The following is a 23,208-nucleotide window of genomic DNA, read 5'->3' as shown; positions in this document are numbered from 1 at the left end:
CTGTGTGACCTTGGGCCTCACCTATCGTACCCCACAGAGTTGCTGTGAGTGTAAAATTGGGAGAAAGATAACTATGTACACCATCTTAAGTTCCTTGGAAGAAAGGTGGGATATAAATGTAAGAAAATACTAATAGTAATAATAATAATAATAATAATAATAATAATAATAATAATAGGTGGATGAATAATCATTTCTTCCCATATGTATGAAACGATGCAAATTATTTCTTATTCTTCTATTACTCATCATAAGCCATTAACATGTTCTTTTAAAAATCACTGATGAACTTACGGAAAGTGTCTTGAAAGACTTTTTGTACTACTTGATCTGGCCTGATAAGAACACTGTTAAATCAAATCTAATTTTAGGACAGAACTATAAACAATATGCTCTCCTTCTGGCCTGAGGTTTTCCTACAGACTCAGAATCTCATAGTTATCCATTTTCTAAAATGGAAAACATCTGGGCTATAAGTGATTGCAGGTGAAAAACACACAGATGGCTAACACATACCGAGACAAGGAAGCAACCCCCTTCAGGGATCATAACTTTATCTTAGTTAACTTCATTGCTTAATCAACTGCCAATTCTCTTCTCCCCTCCTCACCTTGGACAAATGTTATAAGTGGACTACAGTGGAAGATAAATGTGAAGGATGAGATATATAGTACCCAAATGCAATGCTGTCTGGGGATTCCCAGTTCTCCCCTTAAAAAACCATTTTAGTAAATAAATGTTCTACTACTTTATCTAGCTTTTTTAAAAAATGCAATGTGTTTTACAGTCTTTATTTTTATTTTTTTTTTGTTTATTTATTCACCACTACCCTGGGTGATTTAAATAAGATAAGTCAAAACATAAAACTACTAAAATATCTTTTAAAATTTAGGTGGTTTTAAAAATGTATTTTATATTAAATTTTGTAAGGTGCCTTGGGAGGGCAAGACTCTAAGGTGGAATGTACACACATATAAAAAACGCTGTGAAATTATAATTAAAATTTTTTTTTTGAAAAATACATTGAATTTTGCATAGCTCAGTGTCACCATCTAGTGTCACATTTGTACTTTACAACCCATTTGAAACGTTTAATTTGCAGCTGTATAGCTGAGTTCTAATAGGTCACACACACACATTTATAACAAGTAAATAAATAAATATGCTTGCCTTCACAACAATTCTACGAGGTTGATCAACATGATTCCCATTTTACAGACATGCCAACTTTCTAGTCATGTGAATTTTGACTAGGTTTGTATCAGAGACACACCTGTTGGATCATGTCTCCTTTCAGCTGCGTATTTTACCTGCCTCACACCTGACATCCTTTATATCAGGTTTGGGATAGGTGGGTCATGCTCAACCAAAATGGGCTCATGGGCCTAATCGGGAGGCCTGAGCAGGGTCTAATGAGGCTCTCAGGTTGGAGGTTCCCTATCCTGGGGATAGATCATTATGTGACTTTTGGGTTAGCAAAAATGTGGGAAGAGAGACCCTTAACATCAAAAAGGCCCCATATGTGATATATATGATACCACTTTAAATAGTTACAGTTCTCCCCACAGAATCCTGGGAAGTAAAGGGTTCCGAGAGTTGTTAGGAAACTCCTATTCCCATCACAGAGCTATAATTCTCTGGGTGGTTTAACAGGCGATCCCTCTTCCCCATGGGACTGTGGGAATTGTAGCCCTGCAATGGGAATAAGGGTCTCCTGACAAAACTCAGTGTGCTTAACAAATGACACTTCCCAAGATTCTTGGGGCGGGGAGATGCCATGGCTATTTAAAGTGGTACCATAGTGCTTAAAATGTACATTGTGGATGGGGCCAAAAGACAAATCTCCACATGTATGTTTCCTATGAGGTGTGGGAGGTATTAAGGACCTATTGCCAGAATCCATATACTGTACCTCAGATAGCTTATATAGTATACTCCTGAAAAGACCTTTTGTTTTAGCATGTAATAATTCATCATACTGGGTGGTCCAGCCAGTGTGGTGTAGTGGTTAAGAGCAGTGTACTCGTAATCTGGTGAACCGGGTTTGCGTCTCCGCTCCTCCACATGCAGCTGCTGGGTGACCTTGGGCTAGTCACACTTCTCTGAAGTCTCTCAGCCTCACTCACCTTACAGAGTGTTTGTTGTGGGGGAGGAAGGGAAAAGGAGATTGTTAGCCGCTTTGAGACTCCTTAGGGTAGTGATAAAGCGGGATATCAAATCCAAACTCCTCTTCTTCCTCTTCTTCCTCCCTCTGTGTTATTTGTTTCCTCTTCAGTTCATTCTATGATCCTGATTCCTCAAGTACCAGCAGCATACCAAAGAACTACTCAGCATAAAATGTGCTGCATTGGTACAGTCAAGGCTTGACCAGAAAACAGACAGCAAACTTGCTCATAGGTTAGGTGGATATGAGCATTTGTTGCCTTATTTTTTGACTCTCTTAATACGAGACACCAGCATGCAGTTTTACACCCGGTCACACATACTTAAGTTCGCCAAGTTCAACAGAACTGAATGCATTAACTGGATACAGTTTCACAACTTTTGCATCTCTCAAGAAGGATCTGCAAATTCTTAAGAATAGCCATTTGCCAATCATCTACGGTTCCCAGCAACAGGAAGGGAAGCGTTCATAAACGGGGGGGGGGGGGGCAGCTTTTCTTGCTTGCTTCCTGTTGGTTTTCTCACAAATGATGGATGGAATGTATTTCTAGGCAAACAATTTTTGTGGTATAGCAACTTTGGCAAATAATTGCAATATTGTTCAAATAAATAAAAACCAAGTGTGGGCTGTGCAGCAGAGAATCAGATTTTTTAAAACCTTAATAACTTCTGATATTGCTCATAAATTATGAACACAATCCAGCCAAAGCTAAGCATCTTTAAATCCTACTGATTTGAAGTTAAAACATGTGCTTCGATCCAGTGAAATCAATGGGACTTTGAAGCTGGGACTTTGAAGCTGACCATGCCCTGTGCTTTTTTAAAAATCGGACTTGTCTATAACATCCCGGCTTGCTTTCCATGCAATGAATCTGTGATGTTCTCATGAAAGCTTTATTGGATCCCAAGGCACATCTGGATGCTGCAGAACTGGAGCTGGAGAGATCTAGCACCGTACCTAACTGATCCATTAATTTGTTGTCCGCTTATTCTGAGGCTTTGTCAGAAGCCCTGGAAAGAATACTGACTTTAAATAGAATGTTCATCTGATTGCTGCTATCTTGGGACCAGAGGGATATACTCATCCTGTAGGCTATATATTTTGTAGCAAATAAACTCTATTCAGCACAAATTACAAGGGAAAGTATGAGGGGAGAAGTTTGGCCACACACTTAGAGTGTTATGCAGATAAGGTCAGCAGTTCAAATTCATGTGATGGGGTGGGCTACCGTTGCTCTGTCCCAGCTCCTGCCTACCTAGCAGTTCGAAAGCACACCAGTGCAAGTAGATAAATAGGTACCGCTTTGGTGGGAAGGTAAATGGCATTTCCGTGCGCTATGGTTTCTGTCACGGTGTTCCGTTGTGCCAGAAGCGGTTTAGTCATGCTGGCCACATGACCCAGAAAGCTGACTGTGGACAAACACTGGCTCCCTCGGCCTGAAAGTGAGATGAGCACCACAACCCCATCCAAGGGACTTAACCATCCAAGGGTCCTTTACTTTTACTTTTTACCCTATGCAGGCAAGCACATCTCAGGGACTGTTTCCCTGATGTCCAGAATCATTATAACTATGTTTTTATCTTCAAATTTAACAAAGATTAATTTTTTAAAAAAATATATAATAAAGAAAAAGAAATAATAAATGAATAGTAATATATGAAAATTGAAACAAAAAAAATTCCTTCCAGTAGCACCTTAAAGACCAACTAAGTTAGTTTTTGGTATGAGCTTTCGTGTGCATGCACACTTCTTCAGATACACACAAAAGCTCATACCAAGAACTAACTTAGTTGGTCTTTAAGGTGCTCCTGGAAGGAATTTTTTTTGTTTTGACTATGGCAGACCAACACGGCTACCTATCTGTATATGAAAATTGATTCAGAATCTACAGGAAATGTTTCTGCAGATTTGAAATTGAGATTGATCCAGCAAAAAATAATGTTTCAGGTATATTGGACTCTACAACATTTGTCTAGGAAAGCACTCTCCAGTACATATAGATTTTGAAAGTGTAATGCTGAAAATGCCTTCTTGAGGCATCAAGATATGGGCTTGTCCAATGATACGTTGTTTTTGGTTTGAAGTAGTCATCTGTATCAATTTTGTATTGGTGAAATCCTTGATACTTGCAGATGCTCATGTACTTTTCCATTATAGTTCTATAGCAGGACAACAGAACTGGATTTTGTAAGCCCTTATGGTCACTATGAGATTTGTACTTTGAGCCTCTGTTGCCATCTATTTGTCATTTTGGGTTATCTGTGATTGTGAGTGTTTATGGCGTGCGGTTTTTTAAATGGTTGTTGCAGCTTGCCTAGATGATACACACGTGGGTGGATTTCCAGTAGCATTTCTTTGTTTATATTTATTTATTTGAAATTGATTAATGCAAAAATCTTTATTGATTTTTCATTAGAGCCATGCAAACCACATTTAAGATGGGGGTAGTCAAGGTGTTGTTGGACTACAATTCTCATCATCCCTGACCATTGGTCATGTTGGCTGGGCCTGAAGGGCATCACATTGGCAACCCTCTGATATCAGATCTCTCTCAGTCACCCAATGAATATGACACATATTATTAAAACGTTAGACCAAGAATAAACTAAAGGGACATATAAAGATGCTCCAACGCAGCTAAGGCTTATGCAGTCAGGAATCCTTCCTAATGTTTCACATCCTGCTTTCCCCACCGTTGAACCTGTTTCACGCCACTTCAGTACGCTTTATGGAAGTGAGAATTATAAATCAATAAACTTCCATTGGAGCCACAGAAAACAAATTTGCTCCATCATTTATGTAACACCCCTTCAATACATAAACAACACTTGGAACAGAACTGTAAATGATATCCATTTAAGGTATTTATTTGTTGCAACCAACCTAGAGAACTTGTAGAGAAGGATGGGATGTAAGTTATAGAATAATTAGAGCAAATGATTGTTGTTACAGAAGTGAGCTGAAATTTCTTAGACTTAATTTTTTTCCCTTTTTCTCATTCCTCTCGAAAAAGAAGACCATTTTGCAGGATTTCATCCACTGTGTGTGTATAGACCGCAATCCCCCACTCACAATGCCTTAACTCTAGAACAGAAACATTGTGGAGAATGGGAAATAGTGGCCATGCTGCTAAGGCACTTTTTCTGCTTGGGAGGAAGGGAAGAAGCTGTGGGATGTATCCAGTTAAGCAGTTCCACTAGTGCAAAAACTTCCTCTGTCTCCCCTCTTTCTAATGCCCTTTGCATGCCCTTGAAATACGTCCTGCAGCAGCTTTAGGGGCAGGGGTGCCAACTTGAATAAAATATTGGGGGGCAGGTAAGCCCCGCCCTGCATAATTGATCACATGATGTGGTGCATGCACACCATTTGAATGACAATTTGTTTGCCCACAAATAGAATGGGAAATTTCAAAAGGCCATTTATGCACAGTTCTAGTTATGATGCATCTTCAGGGAAGTGGATAGCAGCTTTGAAGAGGAAACTCTTTGACTGAAGACATTTTCTTGGGCTACTTTGAAACTCAAATGAGATTAAAGAAGAGAGACACTCTCCGCAGTGACATCATCGTTAAATATGCAACCAACACATATTGCTTTGGCTCCGAGCCTCGCTATCTCCTTATGCTTTAAAAGCACAATGCATTCTCTTTTTCCAAAACATCTGCGGCTAAGACAATGGCCAGGCTGCTTATGATGCACAGTCATTGCCTTAATAACTTCTAAGCAAATGTGAAGCATTAAGCTCAGGATGAAGGAATGTAGTCTTCTGGTGCACGAGACAGCACACTGAGCACAGCAAAGTTATTAGCAGCATCCCTTGAGACAGTAATGAAGTGTACAAAAAGCAATTATCTGTTTGAAATAGCAGTAGTGGGGATTAGGACCTTTGCTTGCGTTTACTAGAGCTCAGCTTCTTCATTTGTTTTCTGGTCAGGACTCAACCCTGGGACAAATAATGTAAGAAAACATTCAAAGCGCGCTTAGTAACTGTGGCGTACATTCCTCTAGTAACTGAGTAACTATAGATTGTCCTCATAGGCTGGAGGCATTTCAGACAAACCAAAGAGTTTCCAGGCCAGTGTACAGAGGGCTGGGAAGCTCCTCTTTCCATTTCAGTAGTGGGAAATGTACAATTTCCTCTGATTTGTCTAAACCTCTTTTAAAACCATCTAGGTTGTGGCTGTCAACTAACATGCAGTGGCGGGTCTGCCACTCATTGTGTGACAGACTTCATTTTGTCTGTCCCAAATCTCTCATCTTTATTGAATGACCCTGAGTTTTCAGAGAGAAAACTCTTTTCTATCCGCAATCTAGACATTTTTTTTTATAAGCCCAATGTTAGGAGTCCATCTTGTGGCCATTACTCCTGTGAATCCTATGAGACTGAAGGAACAGATCATCCACACTAATTGCTTCTCAGCATTTCTACCCTCCAGAACGTTTTCTTTTGCAGTCCAGCCTTTACTCAGGAAAAAGGGGTGGAACTGCATCACAAAGTTTAGCTGTTTTATTGGTAATATGCTGAGTTTGCTTTTTAAAAATGTTGCCCTGTTTTTCCAAATGGTCCGAGGAAAGGAAAAAGAATCCCACTTTGTGCAAAATACAGTGCTGTAAAATTGAACATATGGGGCACATGTGTTGTGCTTGAGTGGAGCCTACCTGCTTTTCAAGTGCTTATTTTATATTTCTCACAAACAACAGCAGGCCAGTTTATCTGATGCCATCAAAGGGGGGGGGGGGAGAGGAGATTCCTGGCTTTATTGTGTTTGGTATTATTTACGGCATCTGTCAAAATATGCATGGAGGTTGTGCACCAAATCTGCTCTGTGAAACATTGGGCCTGATTGCGCTGACTCAGTTGATTTATGGTTTTTACTTTTCGTGGTTACTAATGATGGAGGGAGAATACCGTGACTGTTTATGTGATCTCGCATCCAATAATAATTCACGAGTGGATGAAACAACAAGGACCGTAATCTTTTTTGAGAAAATGAAAACTGCATACTTCAGCAGAAATTGGAAATGTTTAAAAGTTTGGCTCCTAAACTATATTAAGGATACCATCAAATGGAGATCTGTTTTTGCTCGAGATGCCCATTTTTGCATCGTAATCAATTACGTGGAGAGTTATCACCCTCTAGCATGAATCCATTCTGGTAGAGGTTTGTGCTGTATTCTCTATAAGGCTGGAGAGACCCATATAATGAATTTAAAAGCTGCTTCTCGCATTGTCTCTGACCATGCTTTAATAGGGTCCTGTATTTCAGGAATCTATGGGCTGAAACCAGCCCAAATGTCAACATTTTTATTTCCTGTTGATTTCATTATGAGAGCTAGGCATATGTTTAAAACTCCCACCCTAAAGTCAGTAGGACCTTGGAATGTTTGCATTGCAATGAACACCTGAATACAGCTTGAGCCTTTAAACCTTTGGATAATGGCAAATTATGTATTGTGGGTGATTTTAATGAATCACATAGATTTCTGCTTCCTTTCTGGGTGACTAGTATATCTAAAGGCAAAGTAGGACAGATAGGCACAGCTGGTTTTATTTATTCCATAGCAACACACAGTCAATGTTTTGGAAAGTACTATATTTACTATTTAGATGGTTTGGACATACTGACGATAGCAACCAGCACCTCACAATCTGTGTGGCCTACCAGTTAATACAGTTGTCTTCCGTACAGAAACCTCCACTGAGGTAAAAAAAGCTTCCAACACAATAATTATGCACATGTCTGCACAGAAGCCGTCTCAAATGTATTATTAATTCATTGTGATTCACCTAAACTCATAGCATATTAATATCACTGGGACCTTATGGTGATGGGCAGGCAAGAAATTAAATAAATGAATGATAAGATTAACACTGAATTCAAACACTGAATAACTTATGCCCATGTAGCAAGTGATCAGCACTCTCCACAATGCTATCTTGAATCCATGGAAAGGAAAGAACTGTAATACATTGAGAATATCAGGCATGGAGAGTGGTGTGGAGAATACCCTTAAGCAGCTTCGGTGACAAAAAAAATGTACACCCAGCTCCCAAAGAACCATTCAAACCAGGCCTTAGTGATCAGAAAAGCTGCTGGAAGAAATATACTGTGATTCATTCATTTGGAACTGATGATGGATTGGGAAGCAATCCTTAGTTAAGCCATTGGAGGGCGGCAGGGATAGACCATAGCTATGCATGGAGATGGGCACCCACTAGGAAAATAATCGTTTTGGCTGCTTACCAGGCCGTGTGCCTGTGTGTGTTCTGCTTTGGTAAATTTTACAAACTTTCTACAGTTTATATATGGAAATTTGGGGTTTTCCTAACACCCTGCCTATAAATTTGGAAAAAAGGAAGCCTTTACACCGACCTCTATGGAAAGTATTTTATAGACGTGGTCACTGTTATATTGGCTATGAATGTGGATATCTCATGCCCCAATCTTGAAATGTTAGCCTTGGCAAAATTCCCATTTACTTTAAACCACGTTACTGCTATTACAATGGAAGCTTCAAAAAGAGATTGTCTGAAGAGGGCGTTGTAAACTTTACTGCATGCAAATTACTCTCTCTAGGTGGTTTCTACCCACACTTAAATGAGGCATTGGAGTTTCTGTCAGTTTTAAATGGTACATCAACTAGCCCCACAGTTAAAAAATAGGGCAGACCTGGAATGAAGCTCCCTATTACTGAATTAGACCATGGGCCTATTTTGCTCAGTTCTGTTGACACTGCCTGGCACTGACTCTCCAGGGTTTGAGGCAGAAAGAAAATAAATTCCCCTACATGGAAATACCCAGGATTGAATCTCAGACCTTATGCAAGCCAAACATTTAATCTACCATTAAGCGATCCCCTTTTCCCTATGTGTGACCTGGGTTCAAGTTCCAGTTTAGGATAGTGCAGACAGGATTATTATGTTGCCTCATACATTTCAGGCTCATTATCCTATCTGTAAAATGGGAACAATCACAGAATTATTGTTAAGGAGGAATATTCCTGGATCCTGACCTGTCAATCTAGACTGCTCCCTCCCTTCTGTTTATTATGAATAGACCAGTCATGCACTCACTAATAGCATCTCACCTAGTTCAAGCCCTTAGTTTCTGGTTCAAGTGCTGGGATCCCTAAACAATAAAAAGACGGTAACACACTCTGCTTTATAAACACTATGTAGACGTAGAGTAACTGCAGGCTCTTAATGTAGGACTTCTGTTTGGTGACCCTGCCCCTCCTCTTACTCTTTCTGAATAAAACATACTGAGGCTGTGTTTACAATCTTGAGAACTGTAGTTTGTTTTTTTTTTATAATAATTTTTATTAAGGTTTTCCAAATTAAAACAAATCAAAACAAATTAAATCCAATCTATAAACTTTTTGCCAATAACTAGGACTTCCCCTCCCTACCCCCTCTTGTGTTCCAAATCTTCCAAATAAGCAATTAAATTCAACAAGTTCTTATCCCCAAATTACACTCATCATCAATAACCCAATTTATCCAAATTCCCATCCCCTAAGATCGATCTATACCCTTCCACGAGTTTCCCCCTTTCAAACATAGTACAGATGGAAATAAGATAAATATGAATAGTGATTTTACAGCCTTTGGATTCCAATTTTCCCTCCCCTCTTTCCCCTTTGCGTTTCACCTATCCCTCTACTTCTAATATCTTCCTGGAGTTCCCACATTACACTATGTCCCTCAGGTTCTTTGCCAGTCTTTGATTACGGATGTCCAATCGTAGAAGGAGTCTATCAAAAAAGGGGCCCATTTCTTCTATCCAGGTTTTTATATCCAGGAGTAAAAACTCCAATTTTGTATCCATAAGCTTGTCAAACCTGAATATCCCAAATGTTCCCCCAGTTCTGTCCAGTTTCCTTGTTCTTGTCAATCATTCTCCTCCTTTTAATTTCTCTGTTCTCCCACAGAAATGTTCTTTTTCCAAAAGTTTCTAGTGTCTCTGCAGAGGCTTGTTATTCATGGAGCAAAGCATTGCATCATGTTCCTTTCATTTTCCAACAAATAGTTCCATTGTTTCCTGTAGTGTGTAGACCTCTGTAGACAAAATAATGTTCCATTCCTGCAGTTTCCCAGGAGATTAAGAGTTCCATTCAACTGTTCAAGTTTCCATGCAATATCCCTCGGCTCCTCTAGGTGGATTACAGTAGCAAAGTTCCCTTCCAGAATCACATCCACCAGTCCAAGTAGCTTATTAACCGATATTTAAAACAGTTTATATTCAATTTATAACAAATATAACCGGCAAAGTCCTCATAACAAAATCTCTATTTTAATCATCCTTTTTGACAGCTCTATGACAGCTGTCAAAACCTCCATCGCTTTTCCCCAGGCTGTTTCACGAATCGCTCCAGGGATTCCGGGGGGGGGATTGCTTTTTTAAAAATAATTCCACTTTTCTCCTCCAGCTCAATCTTATAATTTTCCCTCGCGAAGTTGCTGATTCGGCAAGATAAGGTTACACTCGATCTTAGTTGTCCAGTCCTTTGTTTTGGCTCTTCTACAATTTAGGGGTGGGCTGACTTCCTTTTTTCCGCCTCCCCCGTTCGCTCCGAATTTAAAAAATTTATCCCTTCTTTTTTTAGTCCATATTCCAATTACTCACGGGTTCTTCTTTAGAGCCGAATTTTCAATAGAAGAAGTCAGCGCTCTCCGCCGGATGGCATGCGGCTGCGCTCGGCAGGGATAGCAGAGAACTCAAAGCACCACGCTTCTCCCCGGCACCCGATCCGTAGCCTTTAAAAAGGCTCCTTCACGAGCCGGGAGAGCGCTAACGGTGCCAGCCGAGTCTCCATGTCCACGGCCTCCTCTGGCCGTGGTTTTTAAGGGTCCCCGCATCGCCGGTGCGGTAGGACCCAGGCCCTGCCAAGCCGGCTCCCTCCGGAGCTCGGAGGGAGTCCGCCATTCGGCGATGGCGCCGACCCAGAAGTGTGAGAACTGTAGTTTGTTAAGGGTACTGAGAATCATAGTTTGGGAGGGGGATAAACTAGGGGTGGGAGGGAAATGTGTTTTAAGAGAATGTTATGTATGCAGCCTGTGTCAGTATGATGGTAAAATGAATAATTGGGCGTGAGTAGTAGTCCCATGAAGTCTGCTCAGAACTCCTAGGAAGGATGGGATAGGATAGTAATATGATAAATAAAATAAGCCGATACATTGCTTATCCTTCTTTTTCTTTATCAAGGCACCCTATTCTAGCTGAAGACTTTACAAAACCTTCCCCATATTTTATTTTACTTTCTGAGCAAAACACGCTCAGCCTTTTCCCTTCCTATTATCTGCCCCCTATGTCTGTTATCCCATTTTTAAACCTGTTTTCATGTTCATTTTTAATTTATTAGCACCTGTATTTAATTATGGTTTCTAGAACTGAGGGTCATGCCCCAAATGAGGTCTTGCCAGTGCTTAGCTTTACAAGCTCACAGTGACAATTAGGCCAGCCTAGCTAGTATTTCTTCACAAAATTAGAACTCAGAGAAGCTAAACTTTTCGGCAAAGATTGTTAATTAAGCCTGTCTCTGGTGAAACCCAAAGGAATGACTCAAGTAGCCCCTGACTGATTTTTTATTTTGTTTTGTTGTTCTAAAATGCATTCTCACATCTGATTATGGAGAGAAAACAAGGAACAAGAAAGGGAGGGGGGAGACCACTATGGCAGGCAGAAAAATATTTTCCTGTCAGTTCTACAATATTAATAGAGTTTGTTGCCTTTCTTAGTAATAAATAACAAATCATTCTTTCAGGAGCCAATGAAGCAAGCTTATACCTTAGCCAGAAACATCCCAAGGAACGACGCCAAGTTTCCACAAACGTAAGATAGCATTAATTTTTTACGATGGCTGAAAAATCCACAGGGTTTGTAAAAACAGGTTTTCATTACAAAAAGCAAAAGGACTTCTGTGTGCCTTGGTACGTTTCAGAGCTGATAAGAAAAACATGCTGTTGTTGCTATAAAGCAAAGAAAAAAGTTACCGGAGAAGGTGAGACCTTCAATTTTGTCCCTGTTTCTTTGAGACTGGCAACTTGGCAATCTTGGCATCCCTCCACTGAGTTTATTCATAGTTTTGTGAATTATGCATGTCACAGTTTAGTGAAATATGTATTTAATTAAAGCAAAAACTAATGTACTGGTCTCATCTGATTATTTTTTAATCTTGATACAGCTGTAGAACTTATAGGAATGGATTCTTGTCAACTTGCTTATACAATGACTTCACTTTCCCAATTGCCTTCGGAAGATCTGGCATGCAAAACAGCTATACATAGCTTTAAATAAACATTTACTGCCAAATACTCATTGTGAAATAACTTTTCATGTCTGCATTGCATCAGACATACATTGTTTAGTGAAAACCTTTTAAAAGCTTCAACTGGCCATGAGAATGGGCGTTCAAGCAAATTATCTCCCTGGTGTCAAATATGAAGTGAACTGTGTCTTTTATGTGGCTTATTTGGTCGAGGAATCTTAATGAAATGCTTCAGTGCTAAATTTTGAAAAGACACACAATGGTAGCAGTTGTCTCCATCCCCACAAAGTAACGGAGTAGTTTCCCTTCTGCAGTTTCCAGAATGTCAGAGATGATCTTCAGAAAGGAGCAATTGTGCCAGGACTCAAACTGAGAACCTTCCAGTTTGCATGCAGCTGGCTGTCCTTTGTGGTGAGCCACTGAATTGTGTGTTAATTACAATACCTGCCTAGGCAGCATAGGGTTGTTCTCAGGCTGCTGAGTGGTCCCACCTTCTCAAGTGGGCCATTAGATCCTCTGTACAGGATGAATAATAATAATAATAATAATAATAATAATAATAATAATAATAATAATAATATTTTATTTATATCCTGCCCTCCCCAGCCGAAGCCGGGCTCAGGGCGGCTAACAACAATAAAACAGTACAACAGTACAACACAACACAACACTCTAAAATCATTCATTATAAAATTAATTCAAATCAAACCAATGGCAACCATTGGTCCAGAGCTCCGCGAAGATTGCCGAAGGAGGGAGTCAGGCTGTGCCCTGGCCAAAGCCTGGTGGAACAGCTCTGTCTTGCAGGCCCTGCGGAAAGATAACAGGGAGGGGAGAAGCTGCAGCCCTTTAGCTGAACCGCCTTCATAATTTTCTGTCTAAATCGCAGATAAACACAACAGAAAGAATCAACATGGCTAAAGGATGTCACGTCGAGGCCTTAATTCAGAACATGGTACCATATGAGGCACCTTGAAAAGTTTTGCTGGTGTTCATGAAGGCAGAAAAGTTTTGGGGAATGCTTGGGAAATGGTTTCATTTATTTCCTTCCATTCATATCCCACTATTCTTCCATTGTGGAATCCAAAGCAATGCACCTGTTGATCCTAGGCAGCCACCTGTACAAGCACTGATCAGGCAGAGGTTGCTTAGCTTCAGCAATATGGCAGCTTCATGTGCCTTCTACACGTGCCTTTGGGTGCTGTGCATGGGGGTTCTGGTGGGAGACAGGACTGATGCCATCTTTTCTATAGCTCCTATAACCTTCCCTATCCAGCTCACAAATGTACCCATTAGTGTTGTCTGAGTCAGTAATTTGGCATCAATTTGAATCAGCTCACCTCCTGCAGAATAAATATGCTTGTTATTTTCAGATTATGTGCTGATAGGAACACAGTGAAAGAAGGTCACCTGCAATGGCCTCTTGCCAGCGAGTGATCCATAAGTTATTTTGCACTTAATTTGGTTTGTTTCCATTGATGTCAATGGGGCTAAACATATGCACAGATGCCCTTTTTTGGCTCACCGACGCAACTTTGTGTTTAACAAGGCTTAACAGCTCTAAGACATTGTACTTCTCAAAACACCTAATTGCTATGAAGTGGGAAATCATCACAAGTCTAGTTTGCCAACTCAGGGCTTGTTTAATGTCCCAAGGCACAGTGAAATTGTGCCAAGACAGTAAATTTAATTTTATTGGAGATCTCATTCCTACACTTGCTATGGTTGTTGGGATACAAGTAGAGGATTGTGCCACAGCAGCCATGGCACCACACAGTGAAAAGCAAATGGACCTGGTCAGCTGGACATGCTGTCTAGGGATGTTGGAGAATTTTGACAGCAACAGAAATGGAAACAGAAATTGCCAGTGGCTGGTTATTCATCCCATTTCTAGAATGGAAATCAGTCCAGCAAATATAATCAGCATTATGGTAATTGTTGGCTCCCCACCCCCACCACACATTCACAAGAGCACAACACCAAAAGACAGGTGTCTTTGGGTGCCGTTCAAGCCAGCTAACTCTCAGGGCAGCGCAGCACCAAAGTACATGCATCCTGATTTTCATCAGAAGAATGTTGGAGGGTATGCAAACAGCTGTCCACCCAATTGTGAAATTCAGAAAAGTGTGAATTCAAAGAGTAGCTCTAAAGTGTGCACTAGGTAGGTTCATCTTTAAATGTGAACTAAATTCAATTTCTCCTGTTCCCCCACCTATCTTTTCCTAGCACCTTCCCTTTGTCAGCTAGCTCAAAGACGGCATTCAAATGTCCATAGCACTCTAAGTTTTGTAGAGAAATATCCCAAATCATTGCCCTAAATTGCACCCTCAGACATTTAGCCTGCATCATGATGAAGCTGGCTGTGTATAAAAGTGTCATGAATTGTGTTTCTAATACAAAGGGTTCACACTGGCACCACTCTAACAGGATGCTGTTATAATAATCCAAGAATCCATGTAAGATAAATAAGGAAAAGCATATTTTGAAGTTTGTGGTTTGCAAAAGCCAACAGACCCATAGTCCGGAATGAGTTGCAGTTCTGGTTTCCAAATGTCATCAGAGCAGTATACAATCCATCAAAGCACACCATCTTAATACATATTTCTGGAGTGAGACATCTACAAATTCAACAAAATAATTTTCTCTGCTTATTTGCCATCTAGTTTCACAAAGAAACTGAAAACAGATTTAATTAAATACTGACTGTAGTTTGCAGTGCATAGGATCATTTTAGGGGTGCCTGCTTCTGTATCAGTCTCATTGAGATGGATCTGCAAAGCATCACAGCAGTGCTTGATATTGTTATGAGGTTTTTTGGGCAAAGGAATTAGGCTGAATTTCTAGGCCCCTTTTAATTCTTGGAATAGCCAGGCAAGCTTCCTGGTGAGGTGATTGCCTGGGTGATGAGCTATTAAGGGGAACAAAATTAGCAAAAATGTATAGGACAAGTGACAATCTATTTTAGCGGCAGCAAGACGCGTACACGTACAGTCAATTAAAAGTTGGTTTTATTCCAGAAAAAAAATGCCGCTTGTCCGGAGCTCTCCGCCCCCGTGACTTATGGCTACCCGATGATGCCTCAACTAAAACCTCAGCATTGTTCCTCTTCCTCCGGAAACAACGCGTGAAAACCAATCTCTTCCGTCGCTTCTGTGATGTCAATTTCCCCTTTTCTTGTACCCCTCCTCTTCTGCGTTCTTGCACGCTGAGAGGTTTGCAAACTGGCTTGGACAAGCTATCGTCTGCTAAGTCCTGTGTTTCTCTGGGTTGTGAACTCCCTCTTGTCCTTTCCTTTGATCTTTCCATAACAAACCTCCCAAACCTCCCTTCATCCCCTGGGCTGCCGTCAAAGCCTGGCAGCTACTGCTGTTCGCTTGCTGGCTCCAGCTTGACATCTATGTTGGAAATGTAAAGAAAAAGAAGGGAATTTCTACCTATGTGGTGGACTTGTCCTAAGGTAAAAAATTATTGGGATATGATATATAATGAGATGAAGAAAATATTCAAGAATATTTTTCAAAAGAAACCAGAAGCTTTTTTTGCTGGGCATATTAGGTGATGAAATCTCTAAGAAGGATTATAATATATTTCTTTATGCCGGTGGCAAGAATTATTTTAGCCCAGAAATGGAAGCAGCAAGAAAGTCCAACAGTAGAATGGCAAACTTAGATGACTGAAGACGCAGAACTGGCAAAACTGTCTGGGAAAATCCGTGACCAGCGAGATCAACTGTTTGAAAAAGACTGGAGTAAATTTATTTTATATTTGAAAGAACATTGTAAATCTCTGACAATACTAACAGGACTGATTTAAAGGTTTTTGCAGATTAGAAATAGAAACTTATCTACAATGAGAAGGAATTTTAAGGAATGAAAATAGGTAGATGGGGGAAATTGGAAATGCGAGGAAATTATGTAAAGAAGATAGAAAGTTGGTTTTGGGGGGATGGAGGGAAGTTCAAGGCTCAAAAGAGTCAAATTATAGGTGATGAAAAGATATTATAAATGTTTGGTTGAAAAATGAAAACTTCATAAATATTATCATGAAAAGGGGAACAAAGGAAGTGGATTTGTGTGAGGCGGCAAACATGTGGTGTCCAAGTCATGAGCAGTTAGAAGGAGAAAGCCAGACTTGAGAGCAGAGAGTTGGATTGATGTGAGCTAGGAGCAAAGCAGCAAGCTATAGAGAGGGAGAGAGAACAATACTTGATTTCTGTTTCAATCCAAGGCAGAGGCTATGGGAAAAACAAGACCCCTGGGTGGGGGTTAATGTCGTGAATCCCTCCATTGTAGTCTCAGGTTCTGTATGTGTGTATATAAATCACATACCATAAAGGCACCACCGTTCTGTGCTGCATGTGTATGAAGGAACTGCATAGTTGGAGTCAATAGTATGTATGCTATGTATGTGTATATATGTGTATGCACACACACACACACACACACACACGGAATGCTGAGGAAAGGAAGGAAAACCAGCGTGAGGGTAATAGGAATGGAACAGAATAATATAGATGTGGGTATGGCTGGCATACTGGCACATTGGACAGGACAACTCCATGCTTCAGCATTTTGTTGCAGATTCAGTTTCTTTTGCATTTAGGGCACATTACTTCAAATGGTGTGTGTGTGGTATGCACACATGTGTGTTTCAAGCTGCATCTGTCTTGTGCACTAGCTGACAAGAGATGTTTTTAATGCTGGACCGCTGGATCCTGTCCTTGTTCAGACTCTGGTATTTTAAAAATTCTGTGCCAGGTGAAAGCCGTACCTAGCAGCCAGAGGGTCTGGGTTTGAGCAGTTTCAGGATGTGCGAATGTAAACAAAATGAAGCTGATCTCCAGCCAACAAGCTAGGCGTTGTGCTGCAGAAACTTGTTTAATAAGACAGTGTTCCCCCTCTTCTCTCTTCCCTAATACAGGTATATGAACTGAATCCATGCTCCTTCCATTCAGGGAATAAATTCATGCACTTCTGATTTCTTTACCTGGATATATCTAAAAATATTATAGTTGAATACAGTGGTACCTCGGGTTAAGTACTTAATTCATTCCGTAGGTCTGTACTTAACCTGAAACTGTTCTTAACCTGAAGCACCACTTTAGCTAATGGGGCCTCCCGCTGCTGCTACGCCGCCGGAGCACGATTTCTGTTCTCATCCTGAAGCAAAGTTCTTACCCCGAGGTACTATTTCTGGGTTAGTGGAGTCTGTAACCTGAAGTGTATGTAACCTGAAGCATATGTAACCCAAGGTACCACTGTATGTGGTGCAGGTTGCTTTGCTACAAACCAAGTACTTCAAATCAATTCCCAAAAAAATCAGTCAGAGAAACCCATGACTTGGCCTTCTTTATATGGAATGAAAATAGAGCTAAGATATGGAGGGAAGATGCAGGGAGGGGTAAGCAGGCTGGCATCACTAATTGCGAGGCTGCTCTGGTCCCTGCAAAGTTGTCAGGGCTATCAGAGAAAATCTATTTAAAATAGATTTTAAATAAAATATACTTCTATCTCTTTTTCAGAAATCTGACTTGTGGGACAAAGCTTACCTCTTTTGTGGCACTGTGACCTGGTTGCAATGAGGGGAAAGAGGAAGAAGAGGCAAGTTAAGTCGAGGTCAGGTTGGCCACTGACAATGGGTTGGCAGGCCTAAGCCAGTCCATGAGTTGCAACAAGTTCACCATCAGTTGGTGTGGGAGACTCCTCCTCCTGTGTGTGACCAGTTAGATGGGCATGACCCTAGCAGACCCTGAAAAAGGGCTAGTCATGCAGCCATCTTCCTCTTTTGCTCTTTGCCTCTCTTTTGCTTTTTGGCTCTTAGCCAGCAGCACATGGCTCATTCTTACAGAGGATGGAAGCCACAAGGTAGAAAGTCCAAGGCATAGCTCAAACTTCTTTTCTCTACAAATGTAACTGTAACCACAAGTTGATGTCTGCCTTCAGAATATACTGTGAACTGAATGTAAGTCAACTTTACCCTTACTTTTAAACAAGACTGTTGTGCTATTATTATTTTAAGAGGGAAATAAAAGGGGAAACTTACCAGGAACAATCCAGACTGGACAAGCCAGACTGGATTGCTTAGCTTAAATGATTCTAACGAATCCATCAACTTGCTTCCAGAAATCTGCAAGGGAATGTGCTCTGCTGCTTGCTCACTAGCGTGAGTGAGGAGGGATAATATTTAATCAATATATCCACTCCTGCTTTCCTTGATATTCCCTCAGATTCCATGCCTGAAACCTCTGTCAGTAAGTGTAGACAATACTGAGGTAAATGGACCAATGGCCCAACTCACTATAAGGCATATCCCTATGGCTCTGTGTTGATCTGCCACCAAGGATCTTCATTTAAGAAAACAGAAACCAAACAGAAAACCAACTGTTGACATTCAGAATTGGATGAGGCCAAGGCTGTTGAAATATAACACTCTTCTGCAGAATTACACAAAGACTGATGTTGTTTCCCTTTCACAACAACGTTTTCATGTGTGCCTTGGTTGCAAAATGTCTGGCTGGATGTCTGGTTTGGAAGACAAAAGGTTTACTGGCAAGTTGGTAAAGCATTTCTGGACTGTCTAAGAGCAATGAAGATGGATGATCTATTGATTGATGACCTTAATGGAATGCAGGTTGCAGTGTGGGAGTCAGCCTCACAGTACTGGTTGCCGGGAAGAAGGAGGAGGGCTATTGCCTTCAGGCCCAGTTTGTTGGTTGCCCTGTTGGCTGCTGTGAGGAAACAGGACATCAGACTAGGTGGACTTTTCATCTGGTCCAACAGGGATCTCCATACATTCTTTCATTAGGGTTACACAGATTTATTACTTAAATGAAACTGCACTGTACAGAAATGCAGAAAAATAATAGATTAACTCAGTGAGGCTTACGTCTGAGTAGACACACAAAGGATCATTATTTTATTTTATTACATTTCTACCCCACCCTTCTTCCCATAGGCACATTGGGTGGTTAACACCAAAGTAGCAAAACTAAAACAAAGCCACATGTGAAAACAACTGAACAACATTTAAAAGCATTAAGGACATCTAAAAGCATGTGCGGTGAGTCCTAAAAAATAAAGGGGTTTCTTCTCCATGCATCCCAGTATCAACTGCTTAATTATAATGATAATAAACATATGGACATCAGGACATTTTCTACAAGCCTCCCCCCCCCACCTGCAGTCTGACTATAGTGCTCACATAGGGACATTTGGTGACAAGCATTACATCTGTGCACTTTCCTGGTTTTGTTTCGTTACGCAGCGTCTAGATTGCACAAGTGTAAAAGAAATAAGTTAATCTAGGATGTCTAGACTCTCTTTCCCACATGACTCCAGCATGGAAGATTTTGACCAGCACTGTCCCAGCTTTCATAATTTATACATCTGCAGTGTATTTTCACTGTATGGAAGCCAAGTTCCTATAGAGACCCTGCCAAGGAGCTTTCCCACTCGTTCTTGTTTGATCAGCCAAGCTACGTTTCGAATGCTAACTTCCTTTATGACCAAAACCCAGGAAAGAAGAACTGAGTTGTTAGATAGCCCATTTTCCATTAAGAAAACATAAAACAGAGCAGGCAGGTAACCCTCCTATCAGCTCTAGAGCTATTAATTCAAACCAGCAATGGTTTCCTTCCCATGTAGAGTGTTAATTGTGCAAAGAAAACAAATCTGCTTCCGTTGTGGGGTGATGTGTGCTGCCCCCACCGCATATGCAATAATTTAATTTGCCTTCCCTCTGCATATGCATTAATTTAACTTGCAAGCCAAGCACTTGAATGTGGCAGCCAGAGCGCACTGGGAACACACAAAGACCATGGTGACCTCCCAGTAGATGCAGTCCTGAGAGGGTCTCTCTCTCTCTCTCTCACCACTGCTGAATGGTGGCATGATTTTGCATGAATCGGCAAGAATATCAGCAAGAAATGGGTTTGATCCTTTCTGGATGTGGGCTAAAGGAGCTTGCCTTGGCCATCTTGTTTGATCTGAGCGTGCTCAGAATCTAAGTTAGCATTTCAAGCTAGGGAAGGATGGACAAATGGACAAAACTGATGATGCCATAATGATGACTTTCAGCAAGATCACCACGTGGTAGTAGCTTCTATCAAGCCATGTAGCTTTGCTAAAAATGGGAGATCTGACTGCTTCCCGCCCCCATAGTAGTCCACTGAATACGTAGTATTCTATTTTGCAGAGCAGAGCAGTCATAGAATCATAGAATTCTAGAGTTGGAAGGGCCCCCAAGGGATGACCCAGGTTTATCACAAATCGTTTTCAATGTGTATCAATCAATCATTTTATTTGTATGCCACCTTTCTAAAGTTAAAACCATGCTCAAGGCCGCTTACAACATACAAAAAATGACATACCTACAGGCATAACGAAAGTATCACTGACAAGAAACAAAACATCAAAACAAAACATTTGCACAACCAAATTTAACAGTTTCTATCTAAATAATAAGATGCAAAATAAAGATATGAAAAAATAACATCAATAACAGCAACAACCCCAACCCCCTAAACAATACTCAGACCAAGATTCTGTTCCCCAACCTCAGTCAGGGTCCTGCCCTCCAAGGCCAGGAAGAAAAAGGTCTGCAAGGCAGGGAGCATGTCTTCTAGGACTCATAGCCAAGATGTGCATAATGCACATTATATAAAGTTCTTCAACACCTGTTCATTGCTTTCATGCTTTATATTTGTAGGCACACCTCATTTTTTAACCTTGTTCCCATAGCATCTAGAATAGACTGCTCTAGTGTGTTAGATCTAGGGCAGCCTTTGAAGACTGATTGGAAGTTTCAACTGATCAGATTACAACAGTTAATCCGTAAAATGTGATGGGTGGATGGGAGTATATTTCACCAGTGTTTAAAGGTTTGCACTGATTGCCAGCTCGTTTCCAGAAACAGTTCGAAGTCCTGGTTTAGACCTATAAAGGAATAAATGATCTGGGGGCCAGGCTACCTGGAAGATTGCCCACTCTTATAAACGTGTCCATTTGTTAAGATCTTTAGGGAAGGACCTGGTCTTTGTGATTCCACTTTAGAACTGAGGTGGGCTGCCTGCAGGTTATAAACTCCTTCCCCAGACTGATTCATCAGGTGCCCTGTAAAAGCTCTTTAGTCTTTTGCCAGGCATTCAGGCATAGTTAATGACTGCTGTCCTCATACCCATCTTTGCCCAGTAGATCTTTAAATTGTGGTTTAATTTGAAATTTTGCATGTTAGAAATCATTTGATTTGCATGCTACCTCAGAGATATTGTGGTTGAAATGTGGGATAAACAACAATTTTTTAAAAGCCATACACACACACACACACACACACACACGTGTGTTTTCAGGAGTCTTATAATGGAGAACATGATCAATGCTGTGCCCGTTTACTCAGAAATAAATCCCATTGTGTTCAGTGCAACTAACTCCTAGTTTTAGGACTGCGGACCTAGTTCTTGATGCTACATTATTTCACGAGGATTCTACTTGTTCTCATTTCAGACCTGCAAATGTTGTGGTATGTTGTATCAAGAGAGAGAATTTTCATCTTAATCCTCTGGATAACAAGACTGACATCTGGAACACTCAGGCACACACTTTTCCAGGAAAACGGTGTCAGCTACATGCACAGTCTCTCTCTCGAGGCTCATTTAGAGTTCCAAGAGGCATTTTGGAAAACTTGTGCAATTGTGATACTATCTACCTCTGAGAAAGGCATCAGCAACGTTCAGGTCTAAGTTAAACTGGGCATGAGCAACTTGTGGTCCTCCAGAGGTTGCCGGACTCGAGTTCACATCACTTCCAACCAGCATGGCTAATTCTTAGCGATGAGAGGAGTTTGAGTCCAACAACATCTGGAGGGCCACATGCTTCCCAGAGCCTCACTCCCCATCCTCTGTCATAAGTGCCATGGATTAACTAACTGCATTTTTGGAGCATTTTTCTGAGTTTGTGGTTTTCCTACTAATATAATATAATTCACTGTGTATCAGCCAGCGTAAGTATTTCCAAAGGCTGGATTGCCCATTGGCTGCAAATCAGTCCTTTAAATACTCAGAAAAGATCACCCATCTTCTTATCTTCCAAAGTACCAAACTCCTACTAAGGTCAATAGAAATTATGTGAAAATGCTGACTGGAGGTTCTGACTCAGGGTGTAAATTCTAAATATTAATTACAGTACTTAAAATGTCTGCAGAGCACATAGCCTGCAGAAGATGAGAAAACAGTGTATGTAACAACTCTGGAAAATCAACAAGGCTTTACTAGCTGAGAATCCTTGCTTCACTTTGAATGTAAAACAAATAAATCTACTCTACTCTTGTTCCAGTATGATTTCTAAAGGAATGTTGCAGGCCATTGGTCTGAACTATCAGGCTCTTAGATTATTATGTTCATATGTCAGCCCCCCCACTGTCTCATACAATCAACCAAAGGACAATGTCTTTGCCCAAAGTACAACTTCACATCAAATGACTATTAGTCAACTATATACTCTATCTGCAGCTATAATTTAATATCTGAATGCATATAAAATTGAAAGATGTGAGTTGAAAGTAACAAATATTCATATATTCCTGACCCTACAGAAATTAGTTATGTACACCATCAACCCGTAACACAGCAAAGGTATCAATTTGTAATTCAAGCAACATACCCTGCAGCGCTACGCAAAAAGAAATAATTTTGCTTAATATTTACAACGTGTTGCACCTTGACTTTTTGGACACTGCTAAGCCTGACTAATCCAAGTAGCTTGGAATTTAGTAAAAGGATAC

The 23,208-nt window shown here is 40.6% G+C and overlaps 1 long non-coding RNA gene across 1 annotated transcript in view; it reads left to right on the top strand.

Annotated features, from left to right (window-relative positions):
- LOC310851138 overlaps positions 1 to 22,705 on the top strand; it is a 39,506-nt gene extending 16,801 nt beyond the window's left edge. The window contains exons 2-3 of the long non-coding RNA XR_014567588.1: positions 11,929 to 11,996; positions 21,933 to 22,705. This is a non-coding gene — a long non-coding RNA (uncharacterized lncRNA). The remainder of the gene's footprint in view (positions 1 to 11,928; positions 11,997 to 21,932) is intronic.
- The last annotated feature ends 503 nt before the right edge of the window (positions 22,706 to 23,208 follow it).

The sequence above is a fragment of the Podarcis gaigeae genome, assembly GCF_964106915.1.
Source record: "Podarcis gaigeae genome assembly, chromosome: 1".
NCBI lineage: Eukaryota > Metazoa > Chordata > Lepidosauria > Squamata > Lacertidae > Podarcis > Podarcis gaigeae.
Note: the sequence above shows the minus strand (reverse complement) of the source record. Positions and strands in the feature narration are given on the sequence as shown.